This window comes from Canis lupus, chromosome 12 (assembly GCF_003254725.2).
Source record: "Canis lupus dingo isolate Sandy chromosome 12, ASM325472v2, whole genome shotgun sequence".
NCBI classification, from domain to species: Eukaryota; Metazoa; Chordata; class Mammalia; order Carnivora; family Canidae; genus Canis; species Canis lupus.
Window position 1 is genome coordinate 14,095,416 of NC_064254.1, and position 12,030 is coordinate 14,107,445.

Here is a 12,030-nt window from a genome sequence, read left to right on the forward strand (position 1 = left end):
CTTTCCGGCCAACACTCCTTTATTTTAGGTTTTCACACCCCTTTTGCTGATCATTGTGGTTCCCTCATAACTAGTCTGTCTGATTTGGTCTCATCCTCCTTATTTGCTCTTCCATACTGCAACAACAAAGACTCGCCTAAAATATATGTCTAAGTCACTACTCAAACTTTCAAATGGCTCCTTCTGGTCCCCCTATCATGGTGGCACAATCCATGGTGTCCTGGCTTGTACCCGCCTCTCCAGCTCCACTCCCTAGTGAGGTTCTCAACCACCAGAGTAATTATCCAGCCATGTTGTATTGCCTGGCTTCTTATCCTCTGAGAGTAATTGTGCTGACACTCCCTTCTGTACATCCATTTCCCCACCTACTGCTTCTCTGCCTTTGCTCCTTCTGCCCTGACTCCTTTGTAACTCCTGCATCAGGATGAGTCCTATTCATTCTTCAAGGCTTATTTTAAAGCTCAACCCCTCCAGACAACCTTTGTTACCTCCCTGACCACTCCATGATAGGTGCCTTTTCTCAGTGGGTCTGCTGTATCCCTTGCACATCTTTCTCATTGCTCTTAACATATGGGCTGACGGTTGTCAATGGAAAACTGCAATGACCCAATCCAAGAGGAACTATTAATGGCCCAGACAGACCTTTCAAAAATGAAGGTTTAAGTCATCCCACCAGGTAAAGGGCCATGACCAGGTGAGCTGTTTTCTGAAGGCAAAGGAAATGCAGAATGAGCAATGGAGGAAGATAGTTACAAATCAACTACAACCATGACCAGCTATGGAAACGAGGACTGTGATTATCATGAGAATTCTTCCTTGTTTTGATGTGAACATGTTTGTGTGTGACATGTAAAATCAGCTAGAAAGCCATTCTCACGTTCATCTTCCTTGAAAAGACATATCCTTCCCTGCCGGTGGCAGGCCCAGCCCCCAGTCCATCTTCCCTGAGGTCACCTGATTTCTGTCTCCGTGGTGCTGGGCAGGAGATGAGCTATTTCAAAGAAAATGTAGTCAACAGCATTCAAGAAAAATGTATTGAGAATTTACCAGAGTGAGAGCCTGTGTAGAAAGATGAGTCAGCCACAGATTCTACCTCAAGTGGTTTTACAGTCTGGTAGCAAAGCAAATACGGTGTTTTTTTGTTTTGTTTTGTTGTTTTTCCTAATTTACAGTTATATTTGTCTGTATCAAGGTAAAGTTCGCGCATGGCTACAGGGGAGCAGATGTGCCTCACACACACTTTTCTGTGTGGTCTGAGGACCTGCACTGTCCCAATTACCTTGCTCATCAACGCTTGTTACCACCAGTGAATGAAAACTGGTTTAGTGCAGGCTCCTTTGCCAGCAGTGCCATATCCAGGAAATGGGTCCCTTCTGGGCTTGGAGGGCTGACGAATGAACCCCTAGACCCTACTAACCCCACTGCTGCCCTCATTGGTCCTCTTCTGCATTTCTTCTTGGTACTCTTTATTTCTTCCTTGTAATTCATTTTGGAGCCTATGCAATTCAGAAAGCAGAACGGTGCCCTTGGAACAAATGGAATTTCAATCTTCACTTTTCAGGGATAGTCAGCTCCAAATCACCACACTTTTATGATAGTCTCAAGAAACCCCCACAGATGGTTTGGTAGTGTGTACCAAGAGTGTTAAAGATATGTGTGCATTCCTATCCATGAGGTGGAATGCTATACCATAGTAGGAAGGAATGAGCTATTGATAAATGCGGTAACGTGAATGACTCTCAAAATAATTATGCTAAGAAGCCAGAGGAAAAAGACTACACACTGTATGATTTCATTTATATAAAACTCTAGAAAATGCTAACTAATCTATAGTGACAGAAAGCAGAGCAGTGGTTGCTAGGAACGGGAGAGCAGAGGGAGGGAGAGATTACAAGGGGCACAGAGAAAGTTACAAGGGTGATGGACATGTTCATTATCTTGATTGTGGCAGTGGTTTCATGGGTGTGTACATATGTCAAAAATTATGAAATTGAGCACTTTAAATATGTGCAATTTATTGTATGTCAATTATACCTTAATAAGGCCATTTAAACAATTTTTAAATATGTGTACATTTTGACCCAATAATTCCATTTCTCGTCACCCTCCTAAGGAAATAATTGAAGTGCCCAATTTACGTTCAAGATCTTCCACACATTGTTTAGAAGAGTGAAAAAGTTCAATAAGAGGGCATAGTTAAAAAAATTAATGCTTAAATAAATTCCAGATGATGACGGAATACTGTGCGTGCTTTTAAAATCATACAATCGTATTTACCGTGATGAAGGAAATGTTTACCATGATGTGTTTGGTGGAAAACTCGTTTACAAAATAGTATGAACATTATGAGAACAAGACCAATATGCCACAGACTGCAGATGTGTGCAGAAGAAAGACTGGAGGTTTTGTACAAAATATCCACAATAGTCATTTCTGGGGAATAGGTGGGATCACAGGTAATTTTAATTTTCTTTTTTGAATTATTCTTAATGTTCATCAACTTTTTTACTTTTGAAATGTATTGCTTTTTAAAATAGAAAAAACCGGAAGCAATAAAAGAATTTTTTTTTTTTTTTTTTTGCGGTGGGCGGGGGGCACTCTGTTCTGTGCAGAGGCTGCAGGCGAGGGCCTGTCCCTCTGGTCTCTTCTTCCACTGTCACTAGGTGCTGTGTCTTGATGATCACAGGTTGCAGAAAGCTTGAGAAGGGTTATTCCCGGGGCTTTCCGATCCTGCCTGGAGCCCTGGTGCTCCTTCTCTGCTGCATGGCTAGCCTGCACAGGAGGTCACTTGCTCCTTTTGCTGTAAGTGGCAATAAATGAGCAAAGGATGACCAGGTCGTGGCCAGGCCTTGAGGGTTTGAACATTGGGGAAGAAAGGAAAGCTTGGCCTTCCTAGCTCTTTCCCAGCTGTATCCTCTAGTTAAGTGCAACTTTTACTCAGGAAGCAAAGCATTAGCCACCATACATTTGCCCAGGACACAGGTCTATTAACTTCCAGCAAAAACCATAGCCACAGGGTGGGGAGGTGGTGTGCGGTTTAAGCCTGTAGGGCGGCCTGCCTTTCCCCCACTTCCTTCTTTGCTCTTCTCCCCCCAGAAATAGAAACTAAAGAGGAGTGAAAGAAGTGCTCTGGGCATCACACCCTTTGAAAGCAAGATGGCTTCCTTTGGCCTGGGTGTGCTGTTCTCTGGGCTGCTAGCTGGCCCTGGGGGTACTGGTCTCAGGTCTGGACCAACCAGCTAAAAAGAAGTTTAATGCAAGCTGTTTAACACACTTTGAAAATGCACCTGCTTGTTCTATGGAAAGTGGCTGGGTTGGAAGGGCTGAGGTGACTTGTCTCAGGTGGCTGCGACTGAGAGATTATTGCTACAAGAACAGTAAGATGAACCAATACCAGAAGGGTCTGTGACCTTAAAACTTTTTTTTTCCCCCAACTGAACAGAAAGGTGTGTGGGGGCAAACCCATGTGTGTCATCAGTAGCCCTGAATATGCAGAGGGCGTGGTAAGAAGATGGATGGGTGGCCCGATGTCTATGAGGCTCAGTTTGCTCACCTGTAAAATGGAATAGGAACAACCATCTTGTGGGATTCTTTTATTTATCCATTTATTCTCTAAGCACTGACTGAGCACATACTGTGTCCCAGGGGGTGGAGACACAACAAATTAATTAAACATGACCTCTCGTTTCTTATGGTTCTTTCCTATGAGGTTGCTGAAACGTTTCACCTATAGTAGATGTTCAAGAATTGCTACTGTTGTCACCAAGGTAAAGATTCCTGCAAGGGGACAGTGCTTGGCTTAGTTACTGGACCTGTGGCCACAAGGCAGACACCTGGATACTAGGTCAGGTGCACTGGCCAGTGAGGGTCAACTAGAGAACTTTCAAGAGTGAATAAAAAGCTTAGCCATGGAGAAAAAAAAAAGTGTGGGATTCAGGCTGTCACTGGAGAAAGGTTTTAATTGGTTGCTGGAGATAATTCTTCTGAATGTGTGTTTTTATACTCTATTCATGTTTATTCATAGACGTTTATTTTGTATATCATTCACTTATTTTAAAAGCATGTAAAATAGTCCCCTTTATCTATGGCTCTACTTCCCATGGTTTTGGTTACTAGAGGTCCAAAGATAGATGAACTTCCTTCTGATGTATGGCCAAAAGGTCAATAGCAGCCTAATACTGTGTCACAACGTCCATGTCGCTCCTGTCACGTCCTTTTGTCATGTGGGCATTTATCATCGCACATCATCACAAGAAGAAAGATGAGATACCAGAGGATATTTTGAGAGAGAGACCACATTCACATGACTTTTATTATAGTATGTCGTTACAATCATTCTATTTTGTTATTAGTTACTGTTGTCAATCTTTTACTGTGCCTAATGTATAAATTAAACTTTATTGGAGGTATATATGAATAGGAAAAAATATGTATATAGATTCGATGCTATCCGTGGTTTCAGGCATCCACTGGGGTCTTGAAATGTATCCCCCATGATTGAGCAGGGGCTACTGTATTTTTTTAAAAAGCACTTATTCTGTGCTAGGCCCTGTGTTTAGAGCTGAAGAAGAGACTAAGGAATAATGACACATGTTACTCCAGGGTATTATAGTCTGGTGGAGAGAAAAGGAAATACACTTAAACAGGGTGAGTGGTGGCCTTAAGGGCTGGGATGAATGCATCAGAAGGTCAGTGCAGTGGGAGTTGAGAGCAGGCAAATGGTCTGGTTTGGAGAGGGCAGGATGTTGGCAAATGCCCTGGAGCAGATGGATGGGTATGGGACCTTAGCAAGGTTTTGTGGGCTATGCCTCAGGGATGTCCTCAGGATGGCAGGCAGACAGGTCCTGATGAGTGGAAGGTGTAGTTGGAGGCATTCAGTCATCCATTCCTTTCCTCATTCATTCAGTGGATCTTTAGAGTGCCTACCATTGCTAGCACTTTTCTGGAGTGGAGACTCAGTAATGAACAAGACACACAAAAAGTTCTGTCTTACGTAGTTTGCATTCTAGAAAAGGAAGACAAAAAAATCACTACTAAGTTATATATAGCAGCAGCTTTCAAATGTTTGGTCTCAGAACCCCTGTATGTTCTTAAAAATTATTAAAGACCCCAAAGAACTGTTTAGGTAGGTTATAGCTACTGGTAATCAACTAGAAATTAAAATTGAGAAATTTAAAATATATATGAGCATTAAAAATAACAATCTACTCATTAGTATAAAATACATCTATTTAGTGAAAAATTACTATTTTTCCCCAAACAAAAATTAAGAGAGGAGTAATGGTTTTTACATTCTTGCACACCTCTTTATTTTCCAACTAAAGTAGAAGACAGCTGTATTCTCATATCTACATTCAATGTGTGTTGTTATGTAGTTTTGGCTGAAGCATATGAAGAAAATCTGGCTTCGTGTGGTGCCACTGACTTGATTCATGGGAAGATGCCAGCAGTTTACCCTACCACAATTTTTGTACCATCAGTACAAATGCCAACACAGCACAAAGGGCAAATACATCTTAGTATTATTATGAAAATAGTTTATATGAGGGCTTGCAGAACTTCAGGGGTTTGAGCACTATATTCTGAGAACAGCTGGTATAGATTATTTGCCATATAGACTGGTAAGAAGTGCAATGGAGAGAATTACAGCAGGGAAGGGGTGTAGGGGGAATAATGAGAGGGTTGCAATCCAAATTGGGTAGTCAATGCCGGCTTCAATGAGGAGGTGGCATTTAGGCAAAGGCTTATGGGATGAAGGGAGCAAGCCTGGTGTGTCTTGGGGAACAGGAATCAAGGAAGAAAGAATAGCATAAATAAGGGCTCTAAGTTGGCTTATTCAAGGAACAATAATTCAAGGAATTATTCTTGAATTCTTCTTATTCAAGAAGCCAGGGCAGCTGAGTAGTGGGTAACAAGTGGTAGTAGTAGAAAAGGAGGTCAGAGAGGAGACAAGAGCCAGACTCTACAGGGCCCTTCACATGATCATAAGGACTTGAGCTTTTAAAAATGATTATTAAAGATTTTACTTATTTATTTGAGAGAGAGAGAGAGAGAGAGAAAGATAATGAGAGAGAGAGAGAGAGAGAGCACCAGTGGGAGTAGGGGGAGGAAGGGCAGAGGGAGAGGGAGAAGCAGACTCCTCACCGAGCTGGGAGCTCAATGCGGGGCTCTATCCTAGGACCCTGGGATCATGACTTGAGCTGAAGGCAGACGCTTAACCAACTGAGCCACCCCAGTGCCCCAGGACTTGAGCTTTAATTCTGAGTTAGCTGGAACACTATTGAAAGGTTCTAAGTTAGAAGAGTGATGTGATTTGTTTCCATAGCAAAAGGGATAAACCTGAATGGTAGGGTGTGGTCAGATTCTGTATTTGTAAGGTTTGCACATGTATCCTCGGATAATGCCTAGCACATAGTATGCTCTAAGAACTATGTTGGGTAGAAGAATGGCCTGTATTCCTGTACCTGTCAAGGAACAGACTGTGTTAGCCAGCTTTTGCTATAGTAACATACACCCCCAATAATTTATTGGCTTAAAACAATAAACATTTATTTCTTGCTAATATTACTTATGTTCGATGACTCATATCACTCAGCTGAAGCTCTAGTGAAGTGGGAAGGAGAGAATGAATATTTGGGAACAATAATGCAATCTGTAAGGGACAGTCTGAGGATGAGTCAGCTATAGTCAGCTAGCTGAATTAGCACATTTGACTAAGTCTTTTGCCTATGGGGCCCAGCAAGGGCTATTTTACAAGAACATCACTGCCAGAATTGAGTCATTGGCTTATATGCACAAAGAACAAATACAAAGTCCTCCTTCTGTGATTCATTCCAAAAGAAGGGCCAAGAAACCATGGCCTTTTCACCCTAGGAGCACAGAGCTTATCTTAGAGTTGCTCAACCTTGGCTAAAAGTGTTACGTTTAGGGGCCTTAAATGGGGCCAGGCTTGGGGCTCTGGGAGAGGGTCTTGGTCATAATAGGTCCTTTAACCACTGAAAGCAGAATCACTTGGTGGAGAAGGGAGCTTGTTAACATCACGGATTCCTGGACCACCCCAGGAATCTTCTGTGGTTAGGTCTAGGATTTCTCCAGGCCTTTCTTTGGCACACGAGAGAGAAGGTACATCATAATAACATAGTAAGTTAGAAAATGAGTGATATCACAAAAGCCAGCTCTTGCCTTTGTTCTCGTTATCTGTGGGTGCTTATAGATTGGACCTGAGGTTGGGTGTACCAAGCCATCACAAGCTGAATATTATTGAAGACATGGGTGAAGCAACTTCAAAGTTCATATTCAGACTACCTGAAGTCACATCCGTGACCTGGCCCGGTCACCACTTGCATTGGCCATCTCAACTTTATACCTTTTCCACCTGGATCCAGCTGACTGTTTGTCTAATATTAAAAGGAAGCTTCTCACAGACCACAGAATATTGCCTTTTTTCCGACCTGGACCCCTTGAACTTTGAACCACAGCCTCGGAATCTCAACACATCCTGCTTTAGAGAAACACTTCCTGAAAAATCTCTCAAACACCAGGACCCCACACGTGTCAGCTTCCCTTTTTTGGGTGACTCTGTGGGACCAGGGCCATTGCCTTTTATCCGTATCAGGTGATTAAAGGCAGCCTGTGGTCGGACTCCCCTCCTCCTCCTGGCTTTGGTGGAAGTTTGTTCTTTTCAGGTCTTACCAAGTTCAAGTAGCTTAGGGACACCTCCACGGAAGCCCTGTTTGTGATCTGGAGTGATTTATAGCAGCACTAAAACTTCTCACAACAGACAAATTAATACTCAGACGCCTTTTCAGCGCCTCCTTTGAGAAAGAGGTTTTGACCCGGCGCCAAGATGTGGGAGGCAAGATGTTTCTCTGGAATCCCATTGGGTGGCAGCCTCTGGGATCACACCCAGCTTGGTCTGAAGTCCAGTACACTCCAAAATTGGTCTCTGCTTTTGAGTTGGTGTCTGTGTCTTTGTTTCTCAATTTTGGTTTGTGTGAATTCATTGTTCCTAATAAAAGGAACACCACGGGAGCATGCTCAGTCTCAGGGAGCCGGAAAGAGTTTTGAGTGTTCTTGCACATCCTGGGTTTGAGCCAGATTCACTCTTCCTCCTTGGAGGACCCTATCAGTGGTTCCTAAACACTTTTCCTTTGGCAGGAGTGTAACGTTACATTGCTAAAATTCTGGTTAAGTCTTTGAGGTTTATAATTAGAACTGATGAGACCCTCTCACTATCTTCCAGTACAGAGAAAATAAGACTCCAGAATCCTACCAGGACTGTAAATGGACTCAGCAAGGCAAATACTGAGAAGAATCAAACTTCACGTGGGGAAGGGCTCACTTTCAATGATCATGTAAGGTACAGACAGGGTTTTTAATCAGTGGCATTTCAACTTCCATATCTTCATGTGGGATGATTAAAAAAAATTTTTTTAAACTAAACACTTCAAAAAGAAACTAAGAAACAAACTGATTGCAGTCTTGAGATGTTTTCTCCCCCTCCCAGAAATAGGCCTATTGTCTGCAGTTTTAAAAGCAACAGAAAAAAAAAATAAATTAAAAAAAATAAAAATAAAAACAATAAAAGCAACAGAAGTCAGTTTTGCACACGTGTTCCCACCTGGAGGTCTTGTGTTCAGAAGCAGAGCTTGTTAAACGGTCTCCTATGGACTGTGAGAAATCCAGATGCTCAAGCTCAATCCAGGATGCCCTGAGTCAACAAGTCTGAGGTGGGTGCCAGGAATCTGGTTTGTAAATAAATGCCCAGGCATTCCTGTTGCTGTAGGTCTTGTGTTTGGGAGCGGCAACACCAATAAGTTCAAGATTATCAATTCGTGAACTTGGCTTTGCTGGTCCACCCTGAACCTTAGCTCTCTACCTTCATGACCCTGGACTCAGAAATCCCTCTTCTATGCTTCTAGCCTAAGAAGGGTACCCCTTAACTGGAGTGATGGCAGGGGGTAAGCCTTTGCACAGAGTTATTTGCTATCATAATTTAGAAGATGGCAGTGTTTGGAAACGAAGGTCTTTCAAGAGAGAAATGATTAAGTGAATATGGTAATTTCTCTTAACAGAACATTCTGCAAACATTACAAATGATGCTTGTTCAGTCCGTGTGATTATAAGGGAATGCCCATGATGTAACAAAAACCAAGATACTGATTATAAAATGCTTAGAACTAGGTTGAGAGGGGGATATCTCTCTGTGCAGGGAGAAATAGTAGGTAGAAATACAACATGTTAACTGAGGTTGTCTTTGGATGGGGATCTTTGGATGCTTTTGTTTATGTATTTTTTATTTTATTTGCCATATTTTTGTAATGATCAGTTATTATTTTATATTATATCACATATACACACCTATCTATATCTATGCATAGATACAGATATATCTTTATTTTAAAAGCAAAGGGAAAAAAATAAATAAAAGCAAAAGAGGAGCCCCTGGGTGGCTCAGCCGTTTAAGCACCTGACTCTTGGTTTTGGCTCAGGTCATGATCTCAGGTCAGGCTCTGCCCTGAGTGCAGAGCCTGCTTAAGATTCTCTCTCTCCCTTCCCTCTGCCCCTCTCCCTCTGCTTATGCTCTCTCTCTTTCAAAAAATAAAGTAAAAAACAGCATTACATGGATTTGATTATGAAATAGGACCTGGTAGAACAGTGTGGGTAGTTGAGGCCAAACAGACCTTTTCACTGGGGAGAGAGTAGGTGTATAGGGCAGTGATGTGCACCTGCAGGTCGCATATAAGCAATGTTATCCTTTACCAGGAAAGAGATACATGTGTATCAGTATCCAGTGACGAGACTTGCCCTCCCTGCACAGAGACAGGTAGATGCCATTTCTGAACACAATCGACCTTGAATTTGATGTGGGATCTTTGAGGTCTAAATTGCTGAGGTTGTTCTTGTTCTAGCAAACACCATCTAACAAAGATGCCGAGGTGGACGTGTTCCAGCAGAGCTGTCTCTGTCCTACTCAGAAAGCCACCAAATCATCCCTGCAGGACACAGACGCTCCATATGCAGTCAGATAAGAGACCCTAAGCTTCCCAGCTGAAATAGAGTGATACTTGCCTCTCAGATAGGGACAGAGAAGAGCTTTTATGCTAATTCTGGTTGCTTAGAGCTCTGTGTTGGAAAAAATAGTGAACAAGTCTAGAAATCAATCCCTCACCCCTACCTGTCTCCAACAAAACCCTACATCAGTGTGCTGTCATTGCTCGTGCAGCTGCCTCTTAGCAATAACTCCAGGGATGTGCTCTGTGCTTGAGGCAACCCCTTGCTGAACTAGTCCTGGGTGTCCCAGGACCTTCTGCTTGTCCTGATCCCTGCCCTGAAGGACCAGGATGGAAGAGCTCAGACGTATAGGATTTCTCCCTGCAAAGACCAGTTTTTCTCTCTAGATTTACCAGGCCCCAGGAACACCTCTGACAGAGATTTCCGGCTGCTTACGGTTGGCCATCTTTGCCCTTAGCATTTTCACTAACGCTGAAATGTCCTCCTTGAACCAAATCACTGTCTAACTCCACTGCCATGTCTAGGTCTGCTGGAGAGCCTTTGAGTGGCTTCATTATTCATTTAGAACAGGGCAGAAGTAAATTAAAAGAGAAAATTAAGGCTGCTGAGTTTTCAAAACCTCTATCCCCTGGGCTTCAGACAAGTCCTTATCGACTCTAATTCAGCACCTTGTTAAAAAGTTGTGCTATCTAGTTCAGTAGCCATTAGCCACACATAGCTATTTTAATTTAATTTAATTTAATTTAATTTAATTTAATTTAATTACAATGGGATACATCTTGAAATACAGTTCCTTAGCTGAACTAGCCATTAATTAGTCGCCTCGAAGTAAATAGTACACAGAGAAATTTCCACCATTGCAGAAAGTTCTAAAAGTTTTATTGAGTTACCTTATAAATTCTCTTATCTATTTATATCATTTCTTTTTAAGTTTCTCAACCCACAACAGATTAGAAATAGCAAATTAAGGACAAAGGGAATGATGACAACAAATGACCCAAGAAAAAAATGAGGAGACAGAATGATTAGGAAGTAAAACACTCATCCATTTATTAAATCACTAAACAAATGTTTACTGAGATGCTGGGTATTGGTCTAGGTGTTTGAACTATATTATTGAACAAAAGAGACCTAAATCTCCACCCTGTTGGAGTGTACTAAACCAGTACACACCACTTTGAGGACATTAATACACAGACCAACAGGCTTATTTTCTTTAATATTCTCTAGAGGCATCATCTGTTAAAAATCCAGTTCAATAATTGGTTTATCTTGAGTCATCAAGAATAGTTAACATACCTTAAGAAGACCCACAAGTACATACATTTTACAAAGGTTACCATCTAAGTAGCTAAATGATTGGAAAAAACAATCTGGGTTGCCTCCTTTTTTTTTTACCTCCTATTAAAATGATGGTAACTGGGATGCCTGGGTGGCTCAGTGGTTGAGTGCTTGCCTTTGGCTCAGGGCATGATCCTGGGATCTGGGATTGAGCCCTACATTGGGGTCCCTACATGGAGCCTGCTTCTCCCTCTGCCTATGTCTCTCTCTCTCTCTTTCTCTCTGTGTGTGTGCGTCTCTCATGAATAAATAAATAAAATCTTCTAAAAACCATCATTTTATATGTAAAGAGAAAAAGAAAACCAAAAAATCCCCTGTCATTTTATAAGCTCCTTTTTACCAATGAATTTATAGTGACCTTTCTTTCTTTTCCTTTCCATGCTGATATAATTTGCTTTCTGGTTCTGCCCCTTAATACTATGACTCTAGATAAGTCATTTGGACTTTTCTATGCCTCAGTTAAAAGGTAAATAAGAAACAGAACTAACACAAATGTAAATGTGGGTGGCATAAATTTCATCAACACAGTCCCTGAGAATTAGTACAAAAGTTTTGAGATTTTCTCAAGCAAGCAAGAAGCAGGTGGGATTTGATGAATTCATATGATCTCTCTTTTCCCCCACTCTCTTTCCTGTCCCCCACCTAAAACCCATAATGAATTCTCTTCTTACCCTT